General features: G+C 40.8%; 1 long non-coding RNA gene across 3 annotated transcripts; it reads right to left on the reverse strand.

The window, feature by feature from the left end:
- Nucleotides 1-237: 237 nt before the first annotated feature.
- LOC119045178 (uncharacterized) lies at nt 238-13,096 on the reverse strand. 3 transcript variants are annotated; one of them, XR_008391135.1, is made up of 5 exons: nt 12,579-13,096; nt 7,625-7,767; nt 2,365-2,458; nt 1,920-2,186; nt 238-567 (listed from the first exon to the last, which is right to left on the reverse strand). It is a non-coding gene; the product is annotated as an uncharacterized LOC119045178 (long non-coding RNA). The 3 variants fall into 3 exon arrangements; XR_008391134.1 differs by lacking the exon at nt 238-567 and having other exon boundaries at nt 1,410-2,186; nt 7,625-7,743; XR_008391133.1 differs by lacking the exon at nt 238-567 and having other exon boundaries at nt 1,410-2,186.
- Between the last annotated feature and the right edge of the window lie 204 nt (nt 13,097-13,300).

The following is a 13,300-nucleotide window of genomic DNA, read 5'->3' on the forward strand; positions in this document are numbered from 1 at the left end:
CACTTCTACTTAGGAACACCCAGAAATAGTTGGGTGGAATATGAGAGTGGTCAAATTTCCCAAAATTGAAGGTGACAGCAGAACCAGAGAAATGCCATTTTTACCATTACTCTGACGCTATTTTATTTCAGACAGGTGTGGCCAGAGACAACAACATGGGTTATATTCAGATGTGTTTATTTGACATTTCAAGGCACACAGGAATAATAGATAAAAATAGTTGTATGTAGGAGGAATTATGGGTAATTTTGTGGTAACAGTTTAATAATGAATGTATACAGTTATTAGTAAACTGTTACCACACAAGAAATATTAGAAATTAAAAAGGTTATGCAACTGTTACCAAACAACTACACACATACATACATACTATACATATTTATACATGCATATAAAGGCACATATAGTTAAAGGCACATATTGTTTCACACAGGCCTGGGAACAATTTCTGACTGAACACTCTATTGGTCACTGGGGACTTACACACTGGGGACTGTCGGCCCCTTCAGATTCTGCTAGCAAAAGCTAATGTAGTTGGAGGTAGAGGAAGTAGAGTTCTTTTCAGACCTGAGTATGGAGAAGAAAGGCGAGGAGTCACTTCCTGCACACCAAGAAAAAGATAGAAGAAGACAACAAATGATACAACCTCTCCAGACATCAAGGTCAGCTTGGGGTAAAATTGGGTTATAAATGGAAAAGGTCTTCAGGTCTAATGCCATTGCATTTTTATCTCCTTAGACCTCATTTTCTTCCATTTCTACTTCACATCTTTATTAAAATTTATGAAAGTAGGTTTCATTTCTTTGCATCATGTAATTCTGTTTCTTGGAACTTTCTTAGCACGAAAGTTCATTCTCTGCCTGTTTCCTGGATACCAGTCTGGCTTTATTGGCAAGCCCTGACTGGGGTTCCTGGAACCCAAGCAGTGCCCTGTGTATGCCCTGAGAAGATTCCTCCACATTTAGCTGGCCATGAACACACTGGCCGCCTAAACCCCTGGCTGCCACTTGCTATCTTGCCCTACAAATGGTCATCTACCAGACATGCACTTTGGTGCAAACCCTGGCAATTTGTACAATTTCATAAAAGGCACAGCCTCCCTTCTCAGGTGGACTTAATTACTCTCACCCCTGAGAACATGCTCTGTTCTGACCCGTAACTCATCTGACCTCAGGAAGGCCTGGGAACATTGTGTTCTGTCCCAATTACAGAAAGCAAAGTGCGGGTGAGGTCAGGCCCAGGCCATCCTTGCTGGGTCTACTGCTCTGTCGAAATTTCTGAGGTTCACCATGATTTAATCAGCAGCCTCTTCAGACTTCATGAAAAACACTCCAGTAAGCTCAGGCTGTAGCCCTCCACAGGTTACATGACTCCCCCACCTCCACCCCCACCCCGAGTGGCTCGCTAAATCCCAGACTTGTCTGATGCAGTTACTAAGAAAACCTCACCTGGACTGCAGTGGTTCTTCAGAGCCTATGAGAAACCCTTCGTTTTGTTTTTACCTGGTCTATATACTACCCCAGATGAGCACAGATAACACAGCCTGACTAATGTTGAGGGATCTTTTGAGGGCCTAATAAAGACTTTAGTCTGGGGTTCAGATTTCCACCTGTTGGGGCTTTGTGGTTAACTCCCAATATCTTGAAGAAATGTTCTAACATTGCCAAATAAATGGCTTTCTGTTAAACACCTGAAGCACGCAGGACCTGATTAATCTCACTGTGACCCTGATTTTCGGGGATTAGACAGAGCACCCTAGAGTTCACAGAGACCACACCCACTACAAAACACTGTGGCCTGAAGTTATGCTGTAGACGAGTTTTCTTACATTTAAATGTGCATGTGAATCACCTGGAGATTTTATGAAAATGTGGATTCTGATTCAGCAGAGATGGGTGGGGCCTGAGATCATACATTACCAGCAAGTTCCCAGATGATGTTAATACAGCTGGTCCTGGGGCCACATTTTGAATGACAAGACTCTGAAAGAAGCAGAGCAAGTGGAAAACATTCCAGAACTTAATTCCAAATTATGTCCTTCTATGGGCATAATTTTCCTGCAGCTGGAAAGGAAGCTGCCTTTAAGACAAATGGGAATGGCCTTCATCCACTTGGCCTCTGTAATCTTCTCCCAGACAGACACATTTCTTTGTGAACAAGCAGAAATCACGGAACTGGTTAGTGTCCTAGAGGAACCCAGACATATGTCAGTATTTTCCCCTCACTCCACATACACTCCGTCAAATACCTAAACACACCCCATTTCTCACCCACCCACCTAGTGATACTGTGAGTCAGCTCTTTAGCCCTAGGACAGGGCAGAAGGGATGATGGTGAATTGTTCAGTGACTGGATAATGCTTACTTCCACACAGCTGAGATTTTCAGAAAGGGAAAGAGGGTTCTTTTCCATCTCTGTCTATTGTCCAGGTGGTAGTTGGCAGCTCACCGGGCTGGCACTGTGGGAATCAGAAGTAAAGAAAATCATATCCCTACTCTCTAGACAGTTCTTGTCTAGCAAGGAAGCCATACATGGGCAAAAAATGATGGAACAAAATATTAACTTTTCTAGTAGTTCAATGACAAATGTCTGTTTTGAACATACCTGGTGAGAAGGTAGGGCTAAGGTTTGGGAAAGGACTAGAAAAAGCTTCAGGGAACAGTGGCATGGAGCTAGGACTTTTCTAGGTGGGGAAGAGTGCACAAGAGGGAGTCTGAACCACAGTGCCACGACATGAAGGAAGGGCTGGGAAGAGAGAGCAGCTCCAAAGAGGAGTACTCAGCATCAAGGTTTTCCAAAGCACGTCACACAGGGAAGGTCATTGAAAGTGGAGCAAAGGCTCTTGCTTAAAATTAGATAGCCTGGCTGGATGCCTCAGTTGGTTAGAACACTGTCCCCACACACCAAGTTTGTGTGTTCAATCTCCCATGGGAGCACATACAAGAATCAACTAATGAAGGCATAAACAAGGTGGAAGAACAAATTGATGTTTCCCTCTGTTTTTCTCTGCCCATGTCAAATGGGCAATATTACACACAAAAAAACTAACTCATACTACAGTGTCAATAATTTCTCAAAAAATGTCAGCAATGCCTGCTGTTGCCGCTGCCCCTGTGTCTCATTTGATAGATGAGAGGAATTGATAAAGGAACCGTGGGGAGCAGGAAGAGCAGGGGTGGGGTAGGGAGTGGTTTGTCCCTGAGAGGAGAGACAAATACAGGAAGAGGCTGTTGGAGCAGCAGCTGCCTTTGATTTTACTTGTTTACCTTCTCCTGGGAAGGGGCAAATGGTAACTGCTTGCTCATGATATTATTTTTAGAGCTATTTTCAAATAGTGTGGCTAGACGGGGCTGTGGTGCTGTTTGACTAGGAAGAATGTTTAATCTGTCTAGCTTTCTTACAGAGGGTTTTCTTCCCAGGTGCCCCAGCGCACTACATTAAACACTCCAAAGGAAACAATTCCATATCAGTGCCTCCTGAGTGAGGTGGGGTTGCTCCTCGAGCACCATGAGGGTCCCTGGCATGGTCGTCTTCTGGTGCTAGCTGGGGTGCTCTGTTTTACTGCTTTCCTGCTGCCCTCTGTATTTCCAGCGTCCCTTACTATTTGCCAAATTTTTACATTATTCAGAGAGAGCCTAAGGATTCCTTTTTGGACTACGAAAAAGGTATTTTCAGATGAGGAGGCTGACAGGTAGTGAGACGGAGCCATTACAGAGCAGGTGAAGACCGGAATGAGGTAAGAGTGGATATGGCAGAGGTGGAGGGGCAGTGATCAAGGATTTTACAAAAGACAGGCCCGGTTCTCATCCTGGTTTCTTATGAGCTATGCAAAAGCTAGACATGTTAGCTCATCTCTCTGGACGCAGTTTACTTCTCTATAAAGTGGAGATAAAAAAACAATTAATGTCCTTGTGAAGATTCAAAGGAGATAAAGAATGTAAAGCACCGAGTCTGGCCCTTAGTAGGTGCTCAGTCCTTTGCTTTCAATGCCTATCCTCAAATCTCCCTTTTAATCACCCAATTTCCTCCTCCGTGGCTCCCTTCCACTTCCTGTTGGAAGGGTACCTCAATCTTCTCTGTTGCTCAAAGATCCCCTTCTTCTAGAAGGGGGAGTTTTCATCTGGTGGGAACAAAACCACAATGAGGATATGTTAAGGTCGAAGCTCCTGAATCCCTTCAGTTCGGGGGCCTTCTCTTTTCAGAAGGCCCAGGCTCCTCTTAGGAGTTACTTTCTCCTTCCTGATGCTCAGGGACTGTATGGGGCCCCTTACCCTAAGTCCAGACATGGTGGCTCAGGCTGATGCTGCTCCAAGTCTGAGCCAGAGACCGTCTTTCCCTGGGCACCATTTTCAAAGGGGCTCTTTTTACCTTGTGTATGTTAAAACCTCAGTTAGGGTATCCAGCCTTTTGGCAACTCTGGGTCACAATGGAAGAAGAGTTGTCTTGGGCTACACATTAAATACATTGCAACATATAATCACAAAAAAACCTCATAATGTTTTAAGTAAATTTACAATCTTGTGTTGGGCCACATTCATAGACATCCTGAGCTGCATGTGGCCTATGGGCTGCAGGTTGGACACCACTGGGAGGTTAAGCATCCAGGGATGAAGGGGAAGGTCCTAGAATGACTGTCAGCTGCTTTTGGTTCAGACTCTGAGTTCTCATATTAGGGTGAAGTACAGTTCTCTCTCTTTTTTTATTTGGTAAAATATAAATAACAAAATCTACAATTTAAATCATTTTTAAGTAAAAATTCAGATGGTTGTGGAACCATCACCATGCTCCATCTCCAAAAATTTTCATCATCCCATACCGAAACCCTGTGCCATTAATAATAACTCCCTGTTCCCCTCCCCCCCAATGCTGGTGACACTATATTACTTTCTGTCTCTATGTATTTCACTATTCTAGGTACTAGAATCCATATAAATGGAATTCATATAAATGGAATCATGCAATATTTGTCCTTTTGTGTCTTTTAAAGGAAACAAATTATATATTATAGATTTACACTACTGATGTGATTCAGATATTACATGAACACATATGTGTAGCAGTAGGTCTGGAATTCTGTTACAGCTCTATTTATAGATTAGATAATTAGAAAAACAAATGATCAAACTAAACTTAAAAGCCAAAAAATCTTATATAATTAAATTTAATGTGAGAGATAATATTTTGCTAAAACAAATCCTTTATGTTATTTAATAATTGAAAGAGTTTTTGTTTTAGTTCATATTTAATTTTTGTCTCCATTTGACTTGAATCACTGTAATACAGAGAAATCTGTTTGTATGAGTTATAGGAAATGTAACATCAAAGCTTAGTTTGATAGTAGAGGATAATCAGACCACACACTTAACCATAATGATGTCAGCAAACAATTCTTGAGGACCAATTTTAATGAGGTGTTACTAGAAAATAATGTAAAATTATTTTTTCTTGAAGATAAGATTAGCATTGTGATGTTATTGAAATCTAAATTGAAGGAAGCATCTAATCTAATTCTTAGTAGAGTTGGGAATGGGAAAATATTTTATTGTAATTTCCTACTCTACTTACTGCTAATGAACTGTTACAAGCTGATACATACAAAGATAAGCTCTGATCAATAAAAGCTGGATATGAAATCATCTGTGGCCAGGTCCTCTTTAATCCAGCATGCTTATAAAACTGTTCCAATTATCTAGTGCTATGAAACAAGCCATCCCCAAATGAGTGGCTTAAAATATTAATGATTATTTTGCTCAAAAATCTATGATTTTGGCAAGGATTGGTGGGGACAGCTTGTCTCTGCCCCACTAGGACTTAGCTGGGAGTGGCTTGAACACTGAGAGCTGAAATCATCTAACGTATAGGTCAGGACACTTTTCAGTAAAAGACCAGTTAGTAAGCTATTTTCGCCTTTGTAGACCACACAGTTTCTGTGGAAACTACTAAAACTCTTCATTGTACTGCAAAAGAAGTCACAAATAAATAGGTGCAGTCATGTACCAATAAAAGTTTACTTATAAAAACAAGCAATAGGTCATATTTGACCCACAGGTCAAAATCTGCTCACTATTGATTTAAAAGCTTGCTCCCTCACATGCCTGGCAGTTGACAATGGCTGCTGACTGGGACTTTACCTGGGTCTTCCAGCAAGAATACCTGCTTGTGGCCTCTTCATGGGGTCTGAGCTTTGTCACAACAGAGAGCTATGTTCCAAGGGCAAGTGTTCAGAGAGAAAGAGCTGGGAGAAAGCTCTATGTTTTTTTATGACCCAGTCTGAAAAGTCATGTGTTCTCATTTCTGCCACATTCTCATTGTACAGTAAAAGCAGTTGCAAAGGCCCACTGTGGTTGAAGTCAGGAAATACAGACTCTACTTCTACTTACTTATTGATTTTTTAATTTATTTTTTAATTGTTTAAGTACAGTTTTCTGTCTTTTACTCCCATCCTAGCCCACCCACCCAGCCCTCTGACCTCCCTCCCATTTCCACCCCCTCTAGTTTTTATCCATGTGTCCTTTATACAGACTCTACCTCTTGATGAGACAGGTAGTGACAAGGTTCTGGGAGAGCACATAGGACCAGAAATATTGCTGAGCCTGTTTTGTACAATACAACCTTGCATATTTACCATCTGCCATGTATTGATCCAATCCTCTCACTACTTTTTCCATTCAAAACATTTCAAAATCTTCACTTATATAGCAGGGCTCAATGTCATCTGAGCTTCACTTGTTGTGAAAAACATTCACAAACACAGTCTCTAGGTACTGAAATTTCATGAAGCATTCTAAGACCAGTCATCTAGATAATTCAGAACAAGCTAAGCATTATTTTTATATTATCACAAAAAAGTAAAAAGCCAAATTAAAAAAAATCTCAGAGAGATCTTGCAGTTCTCTGAAAATATTTTCTGCATTTGAGAAAATTCCTCCCTTACACAGTTCAGTCCAACTTCCTAGAGGGAAGGTCAAAGTCTTGTAATCAGAAGCTATGTGCCTTTGCTGCAAGAGTCCTCTCCCCAGACCTCCCTTGGGAAGCCATAGTTCAAGGATTTGCTGCTGGTCATATATGTGTCTTTTCCTCAGAGACACTGCAAACAGATCCTAATTGTTTTTCTCCATTTTCAGCTGTATTATGACTCTTCAGCAGCCTCTTCACAGCAGTGTGAAAAAAAGATTCTCTTCTCCCTTTATGATTGTCTGGAGTTCTGGTTGACATGACTTAGCTTTGTGGATCACCTTTCAAAAGTCTTTCTTAGGCTTTTTCTTGGTGCCCAGCCTGGAGCACTAGATATCTGATGCAGGCTACCAGTTGACAGAAGAGAAAAAATGAAAACTCTTTCCTGCTTAACCATTTGGCTTATCTTTCTTGATTATCTGAACAAATAGATCTTAAGTATGCCGCCCACTGTGACAAAACCTTGATGAGACCTTCATTCAATACTTTTAGTGATGAAAGAGGACATAGGAATCATGTCTTCATGTATGAAATACCCCTCATTCAGAAAATCTGTGATGGTTGAATTAAAATACCATATCTGAAATCTCTAGGGGACAATGCAAGCACATAGAAGACCTCAGTGAGTAAAGGAAAAAATGTCAGGCAGACTTGTGGTAATAGCCCATACCTCCACACCAGTGTTGTCTTCTTTTTGTGTTCTTGAATGTTGAGCTTCTCACAGTTGGTCCAGGGTCAGAGGGCAAGAGGCCCATTTGGTGTGGGGCTTCAGAGACCTTTACTGAGCAGCTGGAAAAGAAGCACCAGTATATCCTGAAAGTGGGGAGACACTTGATTAAAAGCTATTTTGTCATTTCTATCACATTTGGTAACTGAGAGTCTGAGCTGTGCACTTTCCTTTTCTCCTGCACATCCTGGTAAGAGGCCTCTATCTTAAGATGCTTTTTCTCTTTCCTGCTGTTCATTCTCCTATTGAGAGTCAAACCTCTCTATGACTCATGTAGTTCCTGTAGAGATAGTTCTGATGTCAAGAGCAGAGGCCATTGATTTGACAGGAGAGCAATGACTATTCAGAAACAAATCTTTCATCATGCAAATACCCCTAATTAAGAAACCCAGAGACAGATTCTGTGCCATTGCAACATAATTTCCTTTGATTCAGAGAGTTCCAGGAACTGCTGCAAGCTAGCAAGATTGCTTGATTTTCTGGATTAAACAACTTTATTCTGAGTTTCCTTGAACAAAAGGAATTTAACCTTTGAATTTAAGATTAAATCCTTGAATTTAATCTTTTCCATAGGCCAGTTGTGGACCTAGTGACTGAGAGATAGGTCTGAACAACAACAGACTTCCTGACCTCAAGGAGTTTCCAACTGAGTAAAATAATTTTTGAGTGGTTAGCCCTGGATGGTATGTGGATCCTGATTTTTTTTAAAAGTGAAAGCTTCATTTGAACATTGTTATACATTGAATCATATTCCTCCAAAATCTTTTATGTTGAAGTTCTAGCCCCTAGTACCTCAAATGGAGCCTTATTTGGAGATAGGGCCTTTACAGAGGAAATTAAGTTAAATTTAAGTTAAGTAAAGTAAGGTCATTAGGATGCACATAGGAGAGAGAGACGTGGAACAGATCCTTCCCTCACAGCCTTCTTGGAAGGAATCAGTACTCCTAATACCTTGATGTTAGGCTTGTAGTCTCCAGAACTGTGAGACAGTCAACAACTGTTGTTTAAGCTATTTAGTTTGTGGTACTTTGTTGCCCTAGCCAACTATAATAGAGATATTCAGTGGCCTCCTTCTACTCTTGTACAATCTTGTGGGAAAAACTTTGGGTAGATGTAAGTTAAATGTATGCATAGTTTGGACTTCTGATCAAGATGGCAGAGTAGGTTAACACTGTGCTCACCTTCTCCCATACCCCTGTCAAAATTACAACTAAACTATAGAACAACCATTATTTAGAACTTCTTGAAGTCTAGCTGAACAGAAGTCCTACAGATAAGGATACACAGAAAAGCCAGGTTGAAACTTGTAAGAGGGGCAGATACTTAGAACAGGCTGGTCGCATACCCATATGTGGCAGTTAAAAATTGGAAAGGATATCTTAACTGCAGAGGTTCCCCATGAAGTGAAAGGTACCAACCCCACATGGGTTCCCCAACCAAGTTCCAGTGCTAGGAAGAAAAGTCCCCATAACTTTTGGCTGAGAAAACCAGCAGGAATTACAGCTGAGTGAGACAGAGCTGCTGAAATCCTAGGTGGTCCTCTTAAGGGCCCATGCACAGACTTGGTTGCTGAAGACTCACTTACTCTGAGCCCCAGCACAGAGTAGCTCAAAAAGTGTGAGGGACATATGGGGAAGAAGTGAGTGGTCTGGCTTCAGGGCAAGGGCTGTAGGAACATTCGTGTGCAGATAAACCGGGAGGAACAACTGGGAGCAAGACTGACCATGCAACCTAGGGTGCCAGCAAGGGGAAATAAAACCTCAAAACCTCTGACTGGAAAAAACCTGTGGGGGTTGCAGCAGCAGGACAAACTCCCAGACTCACAGGAATTTGTTGGAGAGACCCACAGGGTCCTAAATGCACACAAAACCACACCCACCCAGGCACCAGCACCAGAAAGGCTCGATTGGCCTGTGGGTATCAGGGGGAAGTGACTGAAAGTGGGCTGAGAGCTGAACAAACAACATTGTTCCCTCTCCCCCATAAACAGTGTCACAAGGCAGTGATGTGGGTTGCCCTGCCTTGGTGAATACCTGAGGTCTGCCCTTTACTACATAATACGCATGCTGAGACAAAAAAAAAAAGCCCAAATGAAAGAACAGATTAAATCTCCAGAAAAAATATAACTAAAAGATAGTCAACCTATCAGAGGCACAGTTTAAAACACTAGTAATCAAGCTGCTCACAGAATTGGTTGAGTATGGTCACAAAATAAAGGAAAAAGTGAAGACTATGCAAAATGAAATAAAGAAAAGTGTACAGGGAATCAACAGTGATGGGAAACCAAGATTCACATAAATGGTGCAGACCACAAGGAAGAAATAAACATTCAACCAGAACAGAATGAAGGAACAAGAATTCAAAAAAAAATAGGAGAGGCTTAGGAATCTCTGGGACAACTTTAAACATTCCAACATCCCAATCATAGGGGTGCCAGAAGGAGAAGAGGAACAGCAAGAAATTGAAAACTTAGTTGAAAAAATAATGAAGGAGAACTTCCCTAGTCTGGCAGAGGAAATAGATTTCCAGGAAGTCCAGGAAGCTCGGAGAATCCCAAAGAAGTTGGACCCAAGGAAGCACACACCAAGGCACATTATAATTACATTACCCAAAATTAAAGATAAGGAGAGAATCTGAAAAGCAGCTAGAGAAAAGGAGACAGTTACCTACAAAGGAGTTCCCATCAGACTGTCAGCTGTTTCTCAAAAGAGACCTGACAGGCAAGAAGGAGTTGGGAAGAAGTATTCCAAGTCATGAAAGGCAAGGACCTACAACCAAGATTGATCTATCCAGCAAAGCTATCATTTGGAATGGAAGGGCAGTTAAAGTGCTTCCCAGATGAGGTCAAGTTAAAGGAGTTCATCACCACCAGCCCTTTTATATGAAATGTTAAAGGGATTTATCTAAGAAGAAGATCAAAACTATGAACAGTAAAATGACAACAAAGTCACAACTATCTATAACTGAACCTAAAAACAAAAACTAACCAGGCAAACAACTGGAATGGGAACAGAATCAGAAATGGAGATCACATGAAGGGTTATAAGCAGGGAAGGGGAGGACAGAAAATAGGGGAAAAGGTACAGGGAATAAGAAGCATAAATGATAGACTCTTATGTCTAAGAATAGTATATGAAATGGAGGAGCCAAAGAACTTACATGCATGACCCATGGACATGAACTAAGAGAGGGAAATGCAGGTGGGAGGGATGTTGCAGGGCAGTGTGGAATAAAGGGGAGAAAATGGGGCAACTGTAATAGCATAATCAATAAAATATATTTTAAAAAAGAAAAGAAAATAATACCCATAATTATGCTGCCTTCAAGAGACCCATTTCAGGTTTGAAAGTAAAGGGATGGAAAAAGACGTTCAATGCAAATGGAAAGGAAAGAAAGCTGGGATAACAATACTTATATTAAACAAAATAAACTATAAAACAAAGGCTATAACGAGACAAAGAAGGGTATTCTATTGCTTCCAAAGAAGCAATTCCATTGTGGGTATTTACCCAAAGAAACTAAAAACACTAATTCAAAAAGACATATGCATCCCTACGTTCATTGAAGCATTACTTACAATAGTCAAAAATGAAGGCAGCCTAAGCATCCCTTGATAGACAAATGGATACAGAAGAGATAGTACACATATACAATGGAGTATTCCTCATCCATAAAAAGAAAGAAATCTTGCCATCTGCAACAATATGGATGAACCTAGAAGATATTATGCTAAGTGAAATAAGTCAGACATAGAAAGACCAATACCATATAATTTCATTTACATGTGGAATCTAAAAAGAAACAAAAACACAAACTCATAGATACACAGAACATTTTAATGGTTGCCAGATAGGAGGGGATTTGGAGGGGATGAGTGAAAAGTGGGAAGGGATCAGGTTGTACAAATTACCAGTTATAAAAACAGTCATGGGGATTTAAAGTGCAGCACAGGAAACAGTATTGTAATAGTATTGTAATAACTCTGTGTTGTGTCAGATGGGTACTAGACTTAATGAAGTGATCACTTCACAAGTTACATAAATGTCTAATCATTATGTTATACACCAAAATATGTTATATGTCAACTGTAATTTAAAAACTATTTTTAAAATATGTTTCCATAGTTTGTATTTACTAGATATTTGACAAATTAATTTTTTCATTCCCCATCTCCTTACCCTTATTTATTTATTTTTACATATACTTACCACAGTCTGGGGAATTATTTTATCTTTTGTTTACTATTTCACTATTTCTCCACTAGCTTCATATTAGATGCACAATGAACACTTGTTGAATAAAAATTTCCCCCCTGCTCCCTCTCCTTTCTCCCTCCATTCAATATTTAAGCACCCCTTATGTCTATGTGTGCACAGCATTCCATGCTCATTCCTGTTAGAACATAAAAAGGTTAAGAGACTGGCTCTTTGGAGTTTGTGATTTCAGGAGAGATAAAGCATGCCCACATGAGGGGCTGCATTCCACTATGGGGTAGTGGGTGAGTGTGTGCTGAACAGGGGCTAGTTCATAAGTGCTGCAGAGGAAAGGCACAGGAGGCTAAGGGTGTGCAGGAAAGGCTCATGGAAGAGGAGAAACCTACACTTGGAATGAAAGAAGGGAACAAGAGAGAGTATAAGGAAAATACAGCACGTTCATAATCCATTTGTCTTTTCTAAGGCCTAGGGGCCTGTGTTTAGGAAGGAGTGGGATTGCTCCAGACCAGGGTGTGAGCAAAGCAAGGAGATGGAGATGATGGAGAGAAGTGAGAAGATTCATTCTGACATTCCAGGAGGTCACAGCCAAAGCCCAAGTGCTCTCCACTCTGGCTCTCAACTCTGGCATGCACATCAAAATCACCTTGGAAGCTTTAGAAAAAACTCTTATATCAAGACCCTACCTTAATTCGTCATGTCCTGGAGCTTGCAGGAAGGGCTTCTGAGGGAAGGCATTCTTTTAGGATGTGGATTGATAGCAGTGGCTTCTGGCTGCAAGACTCAGGCCTCTTTGACTCAGTCATGAGACTCATAGTTCCAGAGTGATGGAGGTAACTACTGGAAATAAGACACCTGGCTACATTCCACTGGTATGGCCTCCTTTTCCGGAGTGTAAAAGTGCCTACTTGTGACATCAGAAGAATGTGTTGACAGATGGTATCCTGTTTCCAATTCTCTGCTATATTTTATGGTAGGAGCAGTAGCAATAGCAGCAGAACTAATCTGGTTTCCCTTTTTTTCAGGACTCTTCAGCTTCCTGCAGGGGTTTATAGATGAGAACCATCCAGAGAAGCACATTTTGTCATTGCCAGTTTTTATTTGTTTGTTTGTTCTGAGAATGTTGAGGAAATTGGGTCCAGAGTTTTAGGGACTTACTTTTTGGGTCTCATTAGCTTAATTTCTTCTAGCATTATCTGTAGGGCAGCTGAGATCCTCTAAAATGCTAAACTTCAAGTACGGTCTAAAAGAAAAATACTGCCAGATTCCTTTTTATTTGCTCAAGATACTCTTGGTACAAACAGAAAGGTAGGAGCAGAGAGAGAGTTGGCCAGTCTTCAAAATAAAGCTAGAAATGTTGATCAAGATCTGCATAAAAGGCATGGAGAACTGGGAAAGCTGTTGTGAA

Source organism: Artibeus jamaicensis, unplaced genomic scaffold (genome assembly GCF_021234435.1).
Source record: "Artibeus jamaicensis isolate MK-2021 breed Jamaican fruit bat unplaced genomic scaffold, CSHL_Jam_final contig_3126, whole genome shotgun sequence".
NCBI classification, from domain to species: Eukaryota; Metazoa; Chordata; class Mammalia; order Chiroptera; family Phyllostomidae; genus Artibeus; species Artibeus jamaicensis.